This window comes from Mauremys mutica, chromosome 13 (genome assembly GCF_020497125.1).
Source record: "Mauremys mutica isolate MM-2020 ecotype Southern chromosome 13, ASM2049712v1, whole genome shotgun sequence".
NCBI classification, from domain to species: domain Eukaryota; kingdom Metazoa; phylum Chordata; order Testudines; family Geoemydidae; genus Mauremys; species Mauremys mutica.
Window position 1 is genome coordinate 52,372,536 of NC_059084.1, and position 15,219 is coordinate 52,387,754.

At 50.6% G+C, this 15,219-nt stretch overlaps 1 pseudogene; it reads left to right on the forward strand.

Moving 5' to 3' along the window:
• Positions 1–6,444: 6,444 nt before the first annotated feature.
• LOC123347993 lies at positions 6,445–7,389 on the forward strand (annotated as a pseudogene).
• Positions 7,390–15,219: the final 7,830 nt, after the last annotated feature.

The following is a 15,219-nucleotide window of genomic DNA, read 5'->3' on the forward strand; positions in this document are numbered from 1 at the left end:
AAAATATTTATCAATGACCTGAAAGAAAAGCAAAACAAACACAAAAGATGAGCGCTGCTGGTATTTAATCACTGGAACAACTTACTAAGATTTGTGCGTTGGATTCTTCACCCTTGGAAATTTTTAACATCAAGATTGTCTGTCCCTCTCAAGACTATCCTCTAGGTCTAACAGGAGTGAACTGAGGGAAATTCTTGGTCTATGCAGGAGGTCAGAGAAGATGATCACAGTAGTGCCTTTAGGCCTTATAATCTAGGAATACATGAAAAATTAGGGTAAAATATTCTTATTTAAATATTATTTTCATTCTTTCATCCCTTCCAGTTCTCTCTCTCTCTCTCCCCTTCCCCTCCCCCTTAAAGTATCAAATATTCTCCTCTAAGATCTTGTCTTTGGTTCTGGTTTTCCCATCAGGCTTTTCCCATAGAGGCCAAGTCTATTGGGTACCTGTCCCGGAGTGTGGGGGAGTCCGGCTCTGCACCCATCTTCCTGGGACTCACAGTGACTCTCAGCTAGTCAGTAAAACTGAAGGTTTATTGAACAACAGAAATGCAGGATACAGCAGAGCTTGGAAATATGGCAAGGACCCCTCAAACTGGTCCTTCTGGGGGTGCAGGGATCTTAGTTCCCAGATTGGGATTCCCTGCACTGCACCCCCCAGCCCCAAACCGAAACTGACCCCACCCTCTCCCGCCGGCTCTCTCCCTTTGTCTAGCTTCCCGGGCAAAGTTGTTGACCTCCCCTCCCCCCTGCCTAGCTCAGGTTACAGGCTCAGGTATTGTCCATCACCTAAAGTCCTCCCCAGCTCTCCCAACCCCCACACAGACAGCCCCTGCTCCATCACATCTCTCCCCTCTTCGAGACTGAACTGAGCGGGGTCACTCTGCCCAGTGACCTGGGGAAGTTCAGGGCCCCCTCTCCGGGACAGCGTGTCCGCTATCAGGTTGGCGCTTCCCTTCACATGGACCACATCCGTGTCATAGTCCTGCAGGAGCAGGCTCCACCTCAGGAGCTTGGTGTTGGCTCCTTTCATCTGGTGCAGCCAGGTCAGGGGAGAGTGGTCGGTGTACACGGTGAAGTGGCCCTCAAAGAGAGATGGCTCCAGTTTCTTAAGGGCCCACACCATGGCCATGCATTCCTTCTCGATGGCCGCATAGTTCTGCTCCCGGGGTAGCAACTTCTTGCTCAGGTACACGATGGGGTGTCTCTCCCCCTTTTCATCCTCCTGCATTAACACCGCCCCCAGTCCCGTGTCTGAGGCATCAGGGAACACCATAAAGGGCTTGTCAAAATTTGGGTTTGCCAGAACTGGGCCACTAACCAGAGCCTCCTTCAGCGCCTGGAGAGCCTCCTGGCACTGCTCGGTCCAGATCACCTTGTCTGGCTTCCCCTTCTTGCACAGCTCAGTGATGGGAGCAGCTACGGCGCTAAAGTGGGGCACGAACCTCCGATAGTACCCCGCTATCCCAATAAAGGCCTGGACCTGCTTTTTGGTCTGGGGAACGGGCCAGTCTCTGATCACATCTACCTTGGCTGGTTCCGGCTTTAGGCAGCCGATCCCCACCCGATGGCCCAGGTAAGATACTTCAGCCATCCCCACCTTGCACTTCTCAGCCTTCACGGTTAACCCAGCCTCTCAGAGTCGGTTCAACACTTGTCTAACCTGGGACATGTGGTCCTCCCAGGTCTGGCTGAAGACGCAGATGTCATCAGTATACGCCACGGCAAAACTCTCCATCCCCCGCAGTAGCTGATCCACCAGACGCTGGAAGGTGGCCGGCGCTCCCTTGAGGCCGAAGGGCAGGGTCAGAAACTCGTAGAGCCCCAGAGGGGTGATAAAGGCCGATTTCAGCCTGGCATCCGTGTCCAGTGGCACTTGCCAGTAGCCCTTTGTAAGATCCATGGTGGTGAGGTACCGAGCGCCTCCCAGCTTGTCTAGGAGCTCATCAGGCCTGGGCATGGGGTAGGCATCAGATACGGTGATGGCATTGAGCTTTTGATAGTCCACACAGAACCAGATCCGCCCGTCCTTCTTGGGGACCAGCACTCCTGGTGAGGCCCAGGGGCTGGCGGACGGCTGGATCACCCCCAAGGCCAGCATGTCCCTGACCTCTCTTTCTAGGTCCTGGGCAGGTTTCCCGGTGACCCGAAAAGGGGGGCATCTTATAGGGGGTGTGACCCAGTCTCCACCCGGTGGACAGTCAAATTAGTGCGCCCAGGCTGATTGGAAAACAGCTGTCGGTATAGATGCTCGGATCTCAGCATGCTGGACCAGGGTCAGCTGATCAGAGAGGGGAATTGCCTCCAGGGGTAACCAGCTTTTGTGAATAGATCCACTAAAGGGTCATCTCCCTGCTCCTCCCAATGTCCACACACGGCCAACACCACATTCCCCCTGTCATAGTATGGCTTCATCATATTCACATGGTACACTCGGTGGTGGTGCGCCCGGTTCGACAGTTCCACCACATCGTTTACCTCATTTAGTTGCTTGATAATCTTGAAGGGCCCTTCCCAGGCAGCCTGGAGTTTGTTTTTCCTCACGGGGATGAGAACCATCATTTGATCCCCGGTGGCGAAGATGTGGGCCCACTCCGTGCGGTCATACCAGACCTTCTGCTTCCTCTGGGCTCGGGCCAGATTCTCCCTGGCCAGGACCATGAGCTCGGCAAGTCTTTCCCGGAAGGTCAGGACATACTCCACCACTGACTCTCCATCGGGAGCGGCCTTCCCCTCCCATTTGTCTCTCATCAGGTCCAGGGGCCCCCTTACCCGCCTTCCATATAACAGTTCGAAAGGCGAAAACCCAGTAGATTCCTGGGGTACCTCCCTGTACGCGAACAGCAGGTGAGGTAAGTACTTGTTCCAGTCCTGTGGGTGCTGGTTCATAAATGTTTTTAGCATCATCTTTAGCGTCCCGTTGAACCTCTCCACCAGCCCGTTGGACTGGGGGTGATACGCTGAGGCCCAGTTGTGCCGGACCCCACATTTCTCCCACAGGGACTGGAGCAGGGTTGACATGAAGTTGGACCCCTGGTCCATTAAGACTTCCTTGGGGAACCCCACCCGGCTGAAAATGGTCAGCAGCGCATCTGCCACGGTTTCTGCTTCGATAGAGGACAAGGCCACCGCCTCGGGGTAGCGAGTGGCGAAATCTACCACCACCAGGATGTATTTCTTCCCTTACCGGGTCGCCTTGCTGAGAGGTCCCACTATATCCATGGCCACCTTCTGGAAAGGTTCTTCTATGATGGGCAAAGGCCTCAAAGCTGCTTTCCCCTTGTCCTGGGCCTTCCCCATCCTCTGGCAGGGGTCACAGGATCGGCAGTACTGTCGGACATGGGTAAAGACCCCAGGCCAGTAAAAGTTCTGTAGCAGCCTCTGCCTAGTGCGCCAGATTCCCTGGTGCCCTGCGAGGGGAATGTCATGGGCCAGGTACAGGAGCTTGTGGCGAAACTTCTGGGGAACCACCAGCTGCCTCCTGATCCCCCATGACTCTACTTCCCCAGGGGGAGCCCATTCTCGGTACAGGAACCCCTTCTCCCACCGAACCTCTCCTTGCAACTTCTCCTCATGGTCTGTACCACACTGAGGTCGGCCAGGTCCCTTGGCCTCCGCAAGGAGGGATCTTTCTGCAACTCGGCCTGGAACTCAGCAGCTGGGACAGGGATGGGGACCTGCTCTCTCTCACCAGCTGGGTCTGAGGCCGCAGCCTCTCTGAGCCTTGTCTCTGGGCATTCCCTCCCAACCAGGTTAGGGTCCAGCACCTCGGGCAGAGTACCTTCCCCGTTGTCAGGGCGCAGTGCCCTGCGTGGACTCTGACTACGGGTCATGGCCAGGGCACCCTGGACGTTGCTTGGCCAGACCTCCAGGTCCCCCCCATTAACACCTCCGTGGGCAAATGTGGGGGTACCCCCACGTCCTTGGGGCCCTCCTTGGCCCCCCATTTCAGGTGAACCCTCGCCACGGGCACCTTGAATGGGGTCCTGCTCACACCCATCAGGGTCAAGTAGGTGTTGGGCACCATCCGCTCTGGGGCCACCACCTCGGGCCGGGCCAGCGTCACCTCTGCGCCTGTGTCCCAGTACCCAGTGACCTTCCTCCCATCTACCTCCAGGGGAACAAGGCACTCTCTCTGGAGGGGCAGCCCCGTGCCCACCCTGTAAACCCAATACCCGGAGCCTGGAACATCCAGCCCCCCAGAGGAGCTGACCTGGGGCCCTCCTTCGCAGGTGGTACGTGGCCAGCCCCCCTTTCCTGTGAACGCTGCCCCTCATCCGGCTGGGTCTCTACCAAGTTAACCTGGTGTGGGGTCGGTCTGCTCAGTCTGTCCTTGAGCCTGGGGCACTGGGACCGTATTTGGCCCCTCTGGCCACAGTGATAGCAGCTCATGTCTCGTTGGTCCCCTTGAACCGGTCGGTTGTCCCTGACGCTGGCCGTTCCCCTTGGGAGGGGGTTCTCCCTATTCCCCCTTTGGGAGGTCCCAGGATGACTCTCTCTCTGCATCACGGCGGGCCTGTTCCTTTGGGGCTCCTTCCTGCCACCCCCTGACCAACTCTTCACAAAGTCATCAGCCAGCCGCCCTGCATGTCCCGGGTTCTCTGGCTTTTGGTCTCTCAACCACAGCCTCAGGTTGGATGGGCACCACTCATACAGTTGCTCCAGTACCAGCAGTTTAACCAGGTCCCCCTTCGTCTGGGCCCCATCTGCCCACTTGCTGGCGTACCCCTCCATGCGGATGACTAGTTGCAGATATGAGACCTCAGGGGTTTTATCCTGACTCCGGAACCTCTCCCGGTACATCTCAGGAGTCAGCCCAAACTCACACAGCAGGGCCTGTTTGAATAGTTCGTAGTTCCCTTTCTCCGCCTCCCCCAGCTGGCCGTACAATGCCACGGCTTTGGGGTCCAGCAAGGGGGTGAGAACCCAGAGCCTGTCCACAGGATCTACCTGGTGCAGCTCGCAGGCCGTCTCAAAGGCATCCAGGAAGTCATCCATGTCCTCCCCCTTCTTACGCTGGGCCAGGATGCACTTATCAAAGCTCCGTGCAGTCCTGGCCCCCCCAACTCCCTGCAGCCGGGGGCCTGCTGCCCCCCAGCCTCGCCAGGTCCAGCTCATGTTGACGCTGTCATTCTTCATGTTCCCTCTGTGTCGCTTCATGTTCCCTCTGTCTCTCTTCATGTTCCCTCTGTCTCTCGCGATCCTCCAGCTCTCTCAGTTTTAGCTCTCTCTCCCATTCCAGCTGCTTGCGCTCCACGGATGCCGAGCATCGCCGGGACGATCCCCTGCTACTGGGTGAGCTTTGCCGGGAGGATCCCCTGTTGGTCTGGGGGGTCACGGTGCCCTCAGTAGTCGCTGGGCTCCTCCTCCCCCTCCCCCTAGGCATAGGGAGAAGGGGTCTCGGGAAGCCCTCAGCAGCCGGCTGACCACTCCCAGCGGTAACAGACGCTGGTGCCTGTGCTGCATCTGCCAGGCTGCTTCCCTCAGAGACCGGGATCAGTTCATTCACGCGATCTCCCTCCTCCAGCTGGGCAATCAGTTGGTCTTTGGTGAGCATCCCTCTGCGCAGCCCCCTCTGCTTGCACAGCTCCACCAGGTCGCACTTATGCCACTTGGCATACATGTTCCTGCTGGCCACTTGCAGGCTGGGGTGCTCGCCGCTCCCCACGGGTTCCAGGGGGACCCTTAGTGTGCCAGTCCTTGAGGTCACCACCTCTCTGCCAGGGTTGAGCTGCAGACTCCTCCACCCCTGGGACCGCTCGCTGTGATCCCCCGGGGGACCCTGTTACTGCAAAGTCCTTCTCACTGGGCACACACTCACAGGGGTTAATCACCCCTACAATCGCCCCTTCGTTTTACTGCTCCCCAGTCACTTACTGCAGGAAGCACAGTCCACGGGGTGCAGTAGATCCCACCTCTACCACCAGTTGTCACAGAGTGTGGGGGAGTCCGGATCTGCACCCCGCTTCCTGGGACTCACAGTGACTCTCAGCCAGCCAGTAAAACAGAAGGTTTATTGGACAACAGGCACGCAGGATACAGCAGAGCTTGTGGGCAGAGCCAGGACCCCTCAAACTGGTCCTTCTGGGGTGCAGGGAGCTTAGTTCCCAGATTGGGATTCCCTGCACTGCACCCCCCAGCCTCAAACTGAAACTGACCCATCCCTCTCCAGCCAGCTCTCTCCCTTTGTCTAGCTTCCCGGGCAAAGGTGTTGACCTCCCCTCCCCTCTGCCTAGCTCAGGTTACAGGCTCAGGTATTGTCCATCACCCAAAGTCCTCCCCGGCTCTCCCATCCCCCACACTGACAGTCCCTACTCAGTAACAGTAACCAACTCCCATTGAGGATGTATATTCTATTGACTTACAGAATTTTTCCTGCAAACATTCCATACGCGCTGTTTTTGACGTGCATCTTGATTTTTTTCTTTTAAGAATGATCTGAGAATGAAGAACAAGAGCACCGTGGTGGAATTCATCATCTTGGGCTTGTCCAACAGACACCGTTTAAACACCGACCTGTTTGTGGTTCTATTAGTTATCTTCCTGTTAACCATAATGGGTAACATCACTGTTGTCAGCCTCTCCCTGGTGGACTATCGCCTCCAGTCGCCCATGTATTATTTCCTGAGGAACTTCTCTTTTTTGGAAATCTGTTTCACCTCCGTCATCATGCCCAGGTTCCTCTACAGCCTCCTGACAGAGAGAAAATCTATTTCCCTCCCTGCTTGTTTCCTTCAGTTGTTGTTGTTCTTCCTCCTGGGCACCTGTGTATTTTTCCATGTGGGTATGATGTCCTTTGACCGCTACATGGCTATTTGCCATCCCTTGCGTTACGGCACCATCATGAATGGCAGGGTCTGCTTCCAGTTAGTGCTGGGCTTCTGGGTGATGAGTTTTCTCTTGTGCTTTCCTCCAGCCTTTATGGTTGTGCTGTTACCGTTCTGTGGCCCAAATGTCATAAACCACTTCTACTGCGATACGGCCCCATTGCTACAACTCTCCTGCAGGGACACGGGACACATTGAGGTGATGATCTTGGTTTCAGGAACAGTTATCTTACTTGGTACTTTAACAGTCACTATCGTTTCCAATGGCTGTATCATCTCCACTATCATACGCATCCCGTCCACCACAGGAAGGAAAAAAGCCTTTTCCACCTGCTCCGCTCACCTGATGGTGGTTGTGATATTGTACAGTAGCTCCATCTTCAGGTACGTCTGACTAGGACAGCGGGGAGCGAGGGACTTTGAGAAAGTTGTGTCCTTTCTGTACTCTGTGGTGGCTCAACTCTTTAACCCCTACATCTACGCTCTCTACAACAAACAAGTCAAACAGGCTCTGAAGGGCGTCTGTAGCAGAGCATTTTCTAAATGTGTGAGGCTCTCATGAAAATCCCAAACCACAAAGATGCAGGAGTGAAGAGAGCATGGATGGTCATTTACTTCTTGCCAGGTTTCACAATGGGGTTGGTGGGTCCTCAGCAGTACACAGGGTGAATTTGTCTCTCCACAGCCAGATTAATAGACCATAAAGCCAGAAGGGGTGATTACGTCATTTCGTCTGACCTTCTGCATAAAACAGACATGAGACTTCCACCTAGTTAGCCTTGCATTCAGCCTAATAACTTCTGCCTGATGAAAGCATATCTTCATGAATTGCATCCAGTCTTGATCTGAAGACTTTAAGAGATGGAGAATCTTTCTTTGTAGTTTGTTCCAAAAATGGAAATTATTAGGTTTTTCTTGCTGAAATGAAATACTGAACAACATTCAGTTTGCGTTGAACTAAACACCATTTCCTTTCAGATCTAGCCACATTTTTGGACAAAATATTATTTGAAAAGAAAAAAGGAGAGATCTTTTCATTTCAAAGATGTTAAACTGAAAGGTTCTGAATTTTTCAACATTATTTTTTCAATGTTTTTTGTGTCCAGTGTGAATTCAGAGAATTGTTCTGAATACCCAAATACTTTTAGCTGACCTGAAACTTCTATTTTTTACAGAAGAAATTATTCATCTGAAAAAAAATTCCCCCCACTCTGTAATTCCAACTTGTGTGGTTTTAACAATGTTTTAACCAGTCAATGGTTCTTGTTCTACCTTTCTGTGCTAGGGGCACTTCCTATGGAAAATGGATACAAGAAACACTTTTAGATATTCAATCCACAGGCGAGATGAATGGCTCCTCACAGAGCCTAAAATGGCTCCTTAGTTGCTGAGATCTGTGCACATTTTATTGCATTAGTTACTTCATCTCTGGTACCCTGCCTTGCTCCGGTTGCTTGTACCATTTCCCTGTGATGCTTTCTCTTTCTGCAGTATTGTTAGTCGTACTGTTTTCTCGTTAATTCTGAGCTATTTGAACAGAGCTCAGCACTCCTTGCCACTGGGCATTAAATAGACAAAAATAAGAGCTCCAGAGCCTTGCAGAGCTTATAACCGAGTGAATAGTGATGTACAGTAAGGCGAATGGTTTGGTTTCCTCTTAGACCTTGTAAGGGCATTTTTTCAAAGGCACAAGTAGAGATCAGGGGGAAATCCTGGCTCCACTGGAATCTGTCTTTCTTCAAAGGTCCTTTCCCCAGCTGGTCTGCAGTGTCGTTGTAGCTGTGTCAATCCCAGGATATTAGAGACACAAGGTGGGTGAGTTAAAGACTAACAAATTTATTTTAGCATGAGCTTTCGTGAGCTAAAGCTCACTTCTTCGGATGTGAGGTGGTTGAGGTCTTACATTTTATTGGACCAAAGGAGCTGGTCCAGTAAAAGATACTGCTTCACCCAACACGTGTCTCTAATTTTCCTCCCTCGTTGTTTTGGAAAACTCACCACTGCTTTGTGTTCCCCTGCTGGGTCCGCTCTTGACACTTCATCAAATCTAAGCAATCTGTCTTCATTTTATAGACCCACCACGTCCTAGCCCAACCCTACCAGTCGTCTCTCATGCACTAGTGAGACATCGACTCTTTCCTGCAATTGGCCATTGATGCCAGCATGTTTTACCCCTTTACATTCTCAAAGAAGCAGCTTCATGTTTTCCTCCATTCTGCTGCGCACGATTAGGAAGAGCACCCAGTAAACGTCTGCAAAGCTACATCATTCATCTTCAAACTCTCCTCTGCTGTGATTCCTTCCACACAAACTTGACAGCTGTTTTGCTGAGCCCACTGTGCATCATGCTGACGGACGCTATCTCATAGATTTCCCAGCTGATTCTTGTCTTATATTTTGTGACCCCTTCTGGGCAGGGGCTCTGGCTTTGTACAGTACTTAGCCCAATGAGACGCTGGTCTGAGACAGGCATTTCTAAGCTTGTCAACAGCAGTTGTCTCCCCCAAGCAAATGGCTCACCATCTGCAAAGGCAAGGCAATTTCATAGCCAAAGGCACACAAGAAAGTGATGTGACCAGCATCACGTCTGACCACCATTGGCTGCCCTAATCCAATGGATCAGGTACAAACTTTGCAGCTGGGCCTGGCTTTTCCCCGTGAGCGCGAGGGAGACTCAAATGGATGAGTGGGGGGATTGTAATCCTAACCCTTAATCACTCAGTGAGAATCCGCACTCCTAGGCATGGCCACAATATAAATGATAGATAATAACAATAGTAGTGTATGAAACCCAGTGGGAGTTTCTCCAGTGACTTCGATAAGGTCAGTATTTCACTCACGGTGTCTAGTTCAAATTCACTTTCAATGTCAGCAAGATTCATAACTGCCCTTCATGCCTTTGGGAATTACCCGTGTACCCGTTCAGAACATTTCCCCCATGGAAGTGACTGAAACGAGGACCAAAAACTGAAAATCTCCCACATGAAACTCAATGACAAGTTATTCTGAGACAGCCTCATAGTTGGGGTAGACACCTCGTTACCCCTGGTATTGTGCCTGGACACAAATTACATTGCGTGATGTGGTGTGACAGAATAATAAGGCTTCTGTTCTGAATGTGCTTCATTCTTTTGGGTCACCTTCAACTCCATTCCCCAGCCAGCTGGTCCTTTGGTTTTTGGTGCTTTGTGGTGACTTGGATATGACATCCCCGGGAAGTGTCATTTTCTGTGCTTCGCTCCTGTGCTGATTTATCTGACCGTTACTCACTTTGAATAATTCCTCTCTGTGTGAGAATCCCCAGTGGAGAAACAAAGGAAGGATGTTCTTATTCACATGTAAGTGGGGTCTGAATGAGCTCTCCCCTAGTGACGAGCTGGGGAAGAGGACTTCAGGAGCCGACCTTGTTTGCATGGACAAACCCACCCTACATAGGTGCTCGCTGAGCATGATGGGGCTGCTTTGCCCAAATTATTATATTTGGCTGTGTTGGATCACAAGTCTCTTTCATATTGGGGGCAGGGGTAATCAGGGGAATTGTCCTTCTTTTGTGAATCAGGGCAGCAGAACTGTGCTTGGCATGCCCTGAGTGAGGGACTCACCCTCAGCTAAATGGCACTTGCAAGGCAGGGGACAGGGGTGCCAAAGCCCAGTGAGTTGAGAGAGGTTGGATATATGGACCTGCATCTGGTGGTGTGGGCCCAACCTAGGGTGCCTAGGCATCATTTGTCCCTTCTTCTCTCTGCTGTGTAATTGCAGGCCTGGTAAAGACTCAATGGAGAGTCTTATTGCACATCAACAGAGCTGAAATCACTAAAGGTACTAATTGGAGATATACCAATCTCCCAGAACTGAAAGGGACCTTGAAAGGTCATCGAGTCCAGCCCCCTGCCTTCACTAGCAGGACCAATTTTTGCCCCAGCTCCTTAAGTGGCCCCCTCAGGGATTGAACTCTCAACCCTGGGTTTAGTAGGCCAATGCTCAAACCACTGACCTATCCCTTCCCCCCCACCCCCCCATAACACTGGTCTACAATTTTTGAGAAGGCATCTGCTTCAGAGATAAAATGTGCTATTTATTATGTATTTTGATGTTACCCAATAGCATAACTTGAAAACTAGAGCCAATCAACAATTTTAAGCATCAGTTTCATTCTCAGTGACCCAGAATTAGTAAAGTTTGACTACATTTATTTCAGAAGCATTTTGCCTGTAGAGCAGTGTAACCAGGCCTCAGCATTAGGGCTACTTTGGGACAATGAGGCTCCCCCACTGAGACCTGAAATCACTGAGAGCTGTGTTCAGTGCGGGGACTTATGACATCCAAGAGAGGGCAGAGCAGAGTGGCAAGAGGACAGCAGGGAGGCTGGCGGAGCGAAACAGCAAGCGGCCGGCAGGGAGGCTGGCGGAGCGGAGCGGCAAGCGGGAGGCAAGCGGCCGGCAGGGCGGCTGATGCCAGAGTGAGCGCCCGGACAGCAAAGCGAGCAAGGTGCCCCCCACCAGGGTGGGAGGTGGGCTCACACGGATGCACCTTAGAACTCTGAGTCTTCACTGACCAAGGACAGCAGCTGTGAGTGGGGGGCAGTGGAGTGAGAAGGGAGGGGGCATGTTAAGGGAACTTTTGGTTGCTGGAGTTAAGAACCTGAGGCAAAAGGACCCAGCCCAATGTGCTCTGGGGTGGGTGTTTTGCTTAGGGTTTTATGTTTATGAATCCTGCTTACGGCATTTTCCCAAATTAATGACGGGTTATTTCCCTCCTCTTATTAACAGTTTCTTTTCTACACTCCGACTCTGTGCTTGCGAGAGGGGAAGTATTGCCTCTTAGAGGCACCCAGGGTGTGGTGCGTAATTTTCCCAGGTTACTGCAGGGGAACGGGGGAGGGAGGGGACTCGAGCTGGTTCTGTGTTGCATTGTTGGAAGGGAACTCCTAGATATTGAAGCAGCTGGCAGAAAGGCTGTGTACAAACTCATGGATGACAGGAGAGGTCCTGGAAGACTGGAGAAGGGCTCACGTTGTGCCCATCTTTAAAAAAGGGAAAAGGAGAATCCAGAAAACTATAAAGCAGTCGGCCCGACTTCTATACCTGGGAAGCTACTAGAGCAACGTACAAAACATTCCATTGGCGAATACCTGGAGGATGGAGAGCTGGTCACTAGCAGCCTGCATGGATTTACCAAGAACAAATCCTGCCAAACCAGCTGGATTTCCGTCTTTGGCAGGGTAACTGGTTTGGGGGATGGGGGAATGAGGTGTGTATAATATACCTGGACTTCGGCAAGGCTTTTGACACTGCCTCACATGACATGCTGATAAGTAAGATGGAGAAGAGCGGGATCAACAGAACTACCATTAAGTGGGTAAATAATTGGTTAAATAACTGTGAACAAAGAGTAACTATTAATGGACTGATGTCGGATTGGAGGGAGGCCCCAAGTGAGCTTCCACAGGAATATGCGATGAGTCCGGTGTTGTTTAACATCTTTACTATTGTCCTGGCTGTAGGACTAGAGTGCAGACTGATCCAGTTTGCAGATGAGACAAAGCTGGGGCGAGTTGCTAACCCTTTGGAGGATAAAGCTAAAATACAGAGGGATTTTGATAAATTAGAGAATTGGGCAACAGACAATAAAATGAAATTCAGCAAAGACAGATGTAAGGTGCTACATTAGGGAAGAAAAACCAAATGCTCAAATACAGAATGGGGGGTAACTGGCTTGGCAGCAGCACAGCTGAGAAGGATCTAGGAGTTGTGGTGGATCACAACCTCAACGCGATGTGATGCTGTTGCAAAAAAAGCAAATGCAATGTTAGGTTGCATTAACAGAGGCACTGCATGCAAGTCACAGGAGGTGATAGTACCACTCTACTCAGCACTGCTTAGGCCTCAGCTGAGTACTGTGTCCATTTTGGTCACCAATGTATAGAAAGGATGTAGAGAAACTGGAAAGGATGGAGAGGCGAGTGACAAAGATGACCAAAGGGATGGAATGCAGCCGTATGAGCAAAGGCTGAAGGCAGTGGGTACGTTTCATATGGAAAAGAGGAGATTAAGGGGGGATGTGAGAGGGGTCTTCAGATACTTTAAATGCTGCCACAAAAAAGATGGAGAAAAGTTGTTCTCTCTTGCCACAGAGAGCAGGAGAAGAGGCGATGGGGTCAAACTACAACATCAAAGATTTAGATTAAATCTCAGGAAAAACTTCCTCACTGTCAGAACAGAAGGGCAATGGAACAGACGCCTCTGGATGTTGTTGATGCCTCCTTCAGTGGAGGAGTCTGGAGCTATCTGTCTGGTGTGGGTTAGACCCAACGAGTCCCACATCTTGGCAGGGGGCTGGACTAGCAGGGACCGAAGGATCATCTAAACCTATGATTCTATGATTATGGCTAAGAATCGAGCATGTCTCTCAGGCGAGCTGGTTTGTACCCCATATGGCACTGAAATTCAGGGTGTGATGGGTGCCCGAATCCTTTCAAAGTCCCAGCGTTCTCACTCTGTTCCACTTCTCCATTGTCAAAATGGGATAGTAGCCACTCTTGCGTCTCTGTGGTGTGAGGTTATCAAAGGCACTTACGCTGGAATTAAGGGATTTAGGTGCCTAACGGGGTTTTCACCAAGTTACCTAAAATGCATTGATTTCAAAGGGGGCTAGGTGCCTACCTGCTTTAAAAAAAATCCCACTAGGTGCCTAAATCTCTTTAATAACCCAGCCCTAAGTGACTTGCCTGAGGTCTGGGGCTAAAGCAGGAATTGGACACTGCTTTCTAAGAGTCCTGTTCTAATACATTAAACACAACACCTTGTGGTCAATGGCGATTGGGACAAATTACAACATGGTTTTACGAAAGATCCAAACCAACCTGATCGTGCCAAACCAACCTGATCTCCTTCTTTGAGAAAGTAACAGATTTTTTAGACAAGGGAAATGCGGTGGATCTAATATATCTTGATTTCAGTAAGGCGTTTGATACGGTACCGCATGAAGAATTACTGGTTAAATTGGAAAAGATTGGGATCGAAATGAAAATCCAGAGGTGGATAAGGAACTGGTTAAAGGGGAGACTGCAGCGGGTCGTATTGAAAGGTGATCTGTCGGGTTGGAGGGAGTTAACCAGTGGAGTTCCTCAAGGTTTGGTTTTGGGTCTGATCTTATTCAATCTATTTATCGCTGACCTTGGAACCAAAAGTAGGAGTGGGCTGATAAAGTTTGCGGATGACACGAAGTTGGGAGGTATTGCCAATTCAGAGAAGGATCGGGATAATCTCCAGGGAGATTTGGATGTCCTTGTAAACTGGAGTATTAGTAATAAAATGAAATTCAATAGTGAGAAGTGTAAGGTTATGCATTTATGGATGACTAACAGGAATTTTAGTTATAAGCTGGGGACGCACCAGTTGAAAGTAACGGAAGAGGAGAAGGACCTCGGAGTCCTGGTTGATCGCAGGATGACTATGAGTCGGCAATGTGATGTGGCCGTTAAAAAAGCTAATGCGGTCTTGGAATGCATTAGGCAAGGTATTTCTAGTAGAGATAAGGAGGTGCTAGTCCCGTTATACAAGGTGTTGGTGAGACCTCATTTGGAGTACTGTGTGCAGTTTTGGTCTCCCATGTTTAAGAAGGATGAATTCAAGCTGGAACGGGTACAAAGAAGGGCCACTAGAATGATCCGAGGAATGGAAAGCCTGTCGTATGAAAGGAGACTTGAGGAGCTCGGTTTGTTTTCCTTAACCGAAAGAAGGTTGAGAGGAGATATGATTGCTCTCTTTAAATATATCAGAGAGATAAATACCAGGGAGGGAGAGGAATTATTTCTGCTTAGTACTAATGTGGACACGAGAACAAATGGATATAAATTGGCAGTCGGGAAGTTTAGGCTTGAAATTAGACAAAGGTTTCTAACCATCAGGGGAGTGAAATTCTGGAACAGCCTACCGAGGGAAACAGTGCGGGGAAGGACCTCTCTGGCTTTAAGATTAAACTTGATAAATTTATGGAGGGAATGGTTTGATAGGATAACGTGATTTAGTCAATAGATCAATAACGTGCCACCACTGGTAATTAGTACCGAGGGTCAATGTTGGGATATTGAAAGTCTTTCCTGAGGGTCTGGCTGGAGAGTCTTGCGGACAGGCTCGGGGTTCAGATGATCGCCATATTTGGGGTCGGGAAGGAATTTTCCTCCAGGGTAGATTGGCAGTGGCCCTGGAGGTTTTTTGCCTTCCTCCACAGCATGGGGCAGGGGTCGCTTGCTGAAGGATTATCTGCTACTTGAAGTCTTTAAATCAGGATTTGGGGACTTCAACAGCTGAGTCAAGGGAGAGAATTATTTCAGGAGTGGGTGGGTCAGCTTTTGTGGCCTGCATCTTGTGGGAGGTCAGACTAGATGATC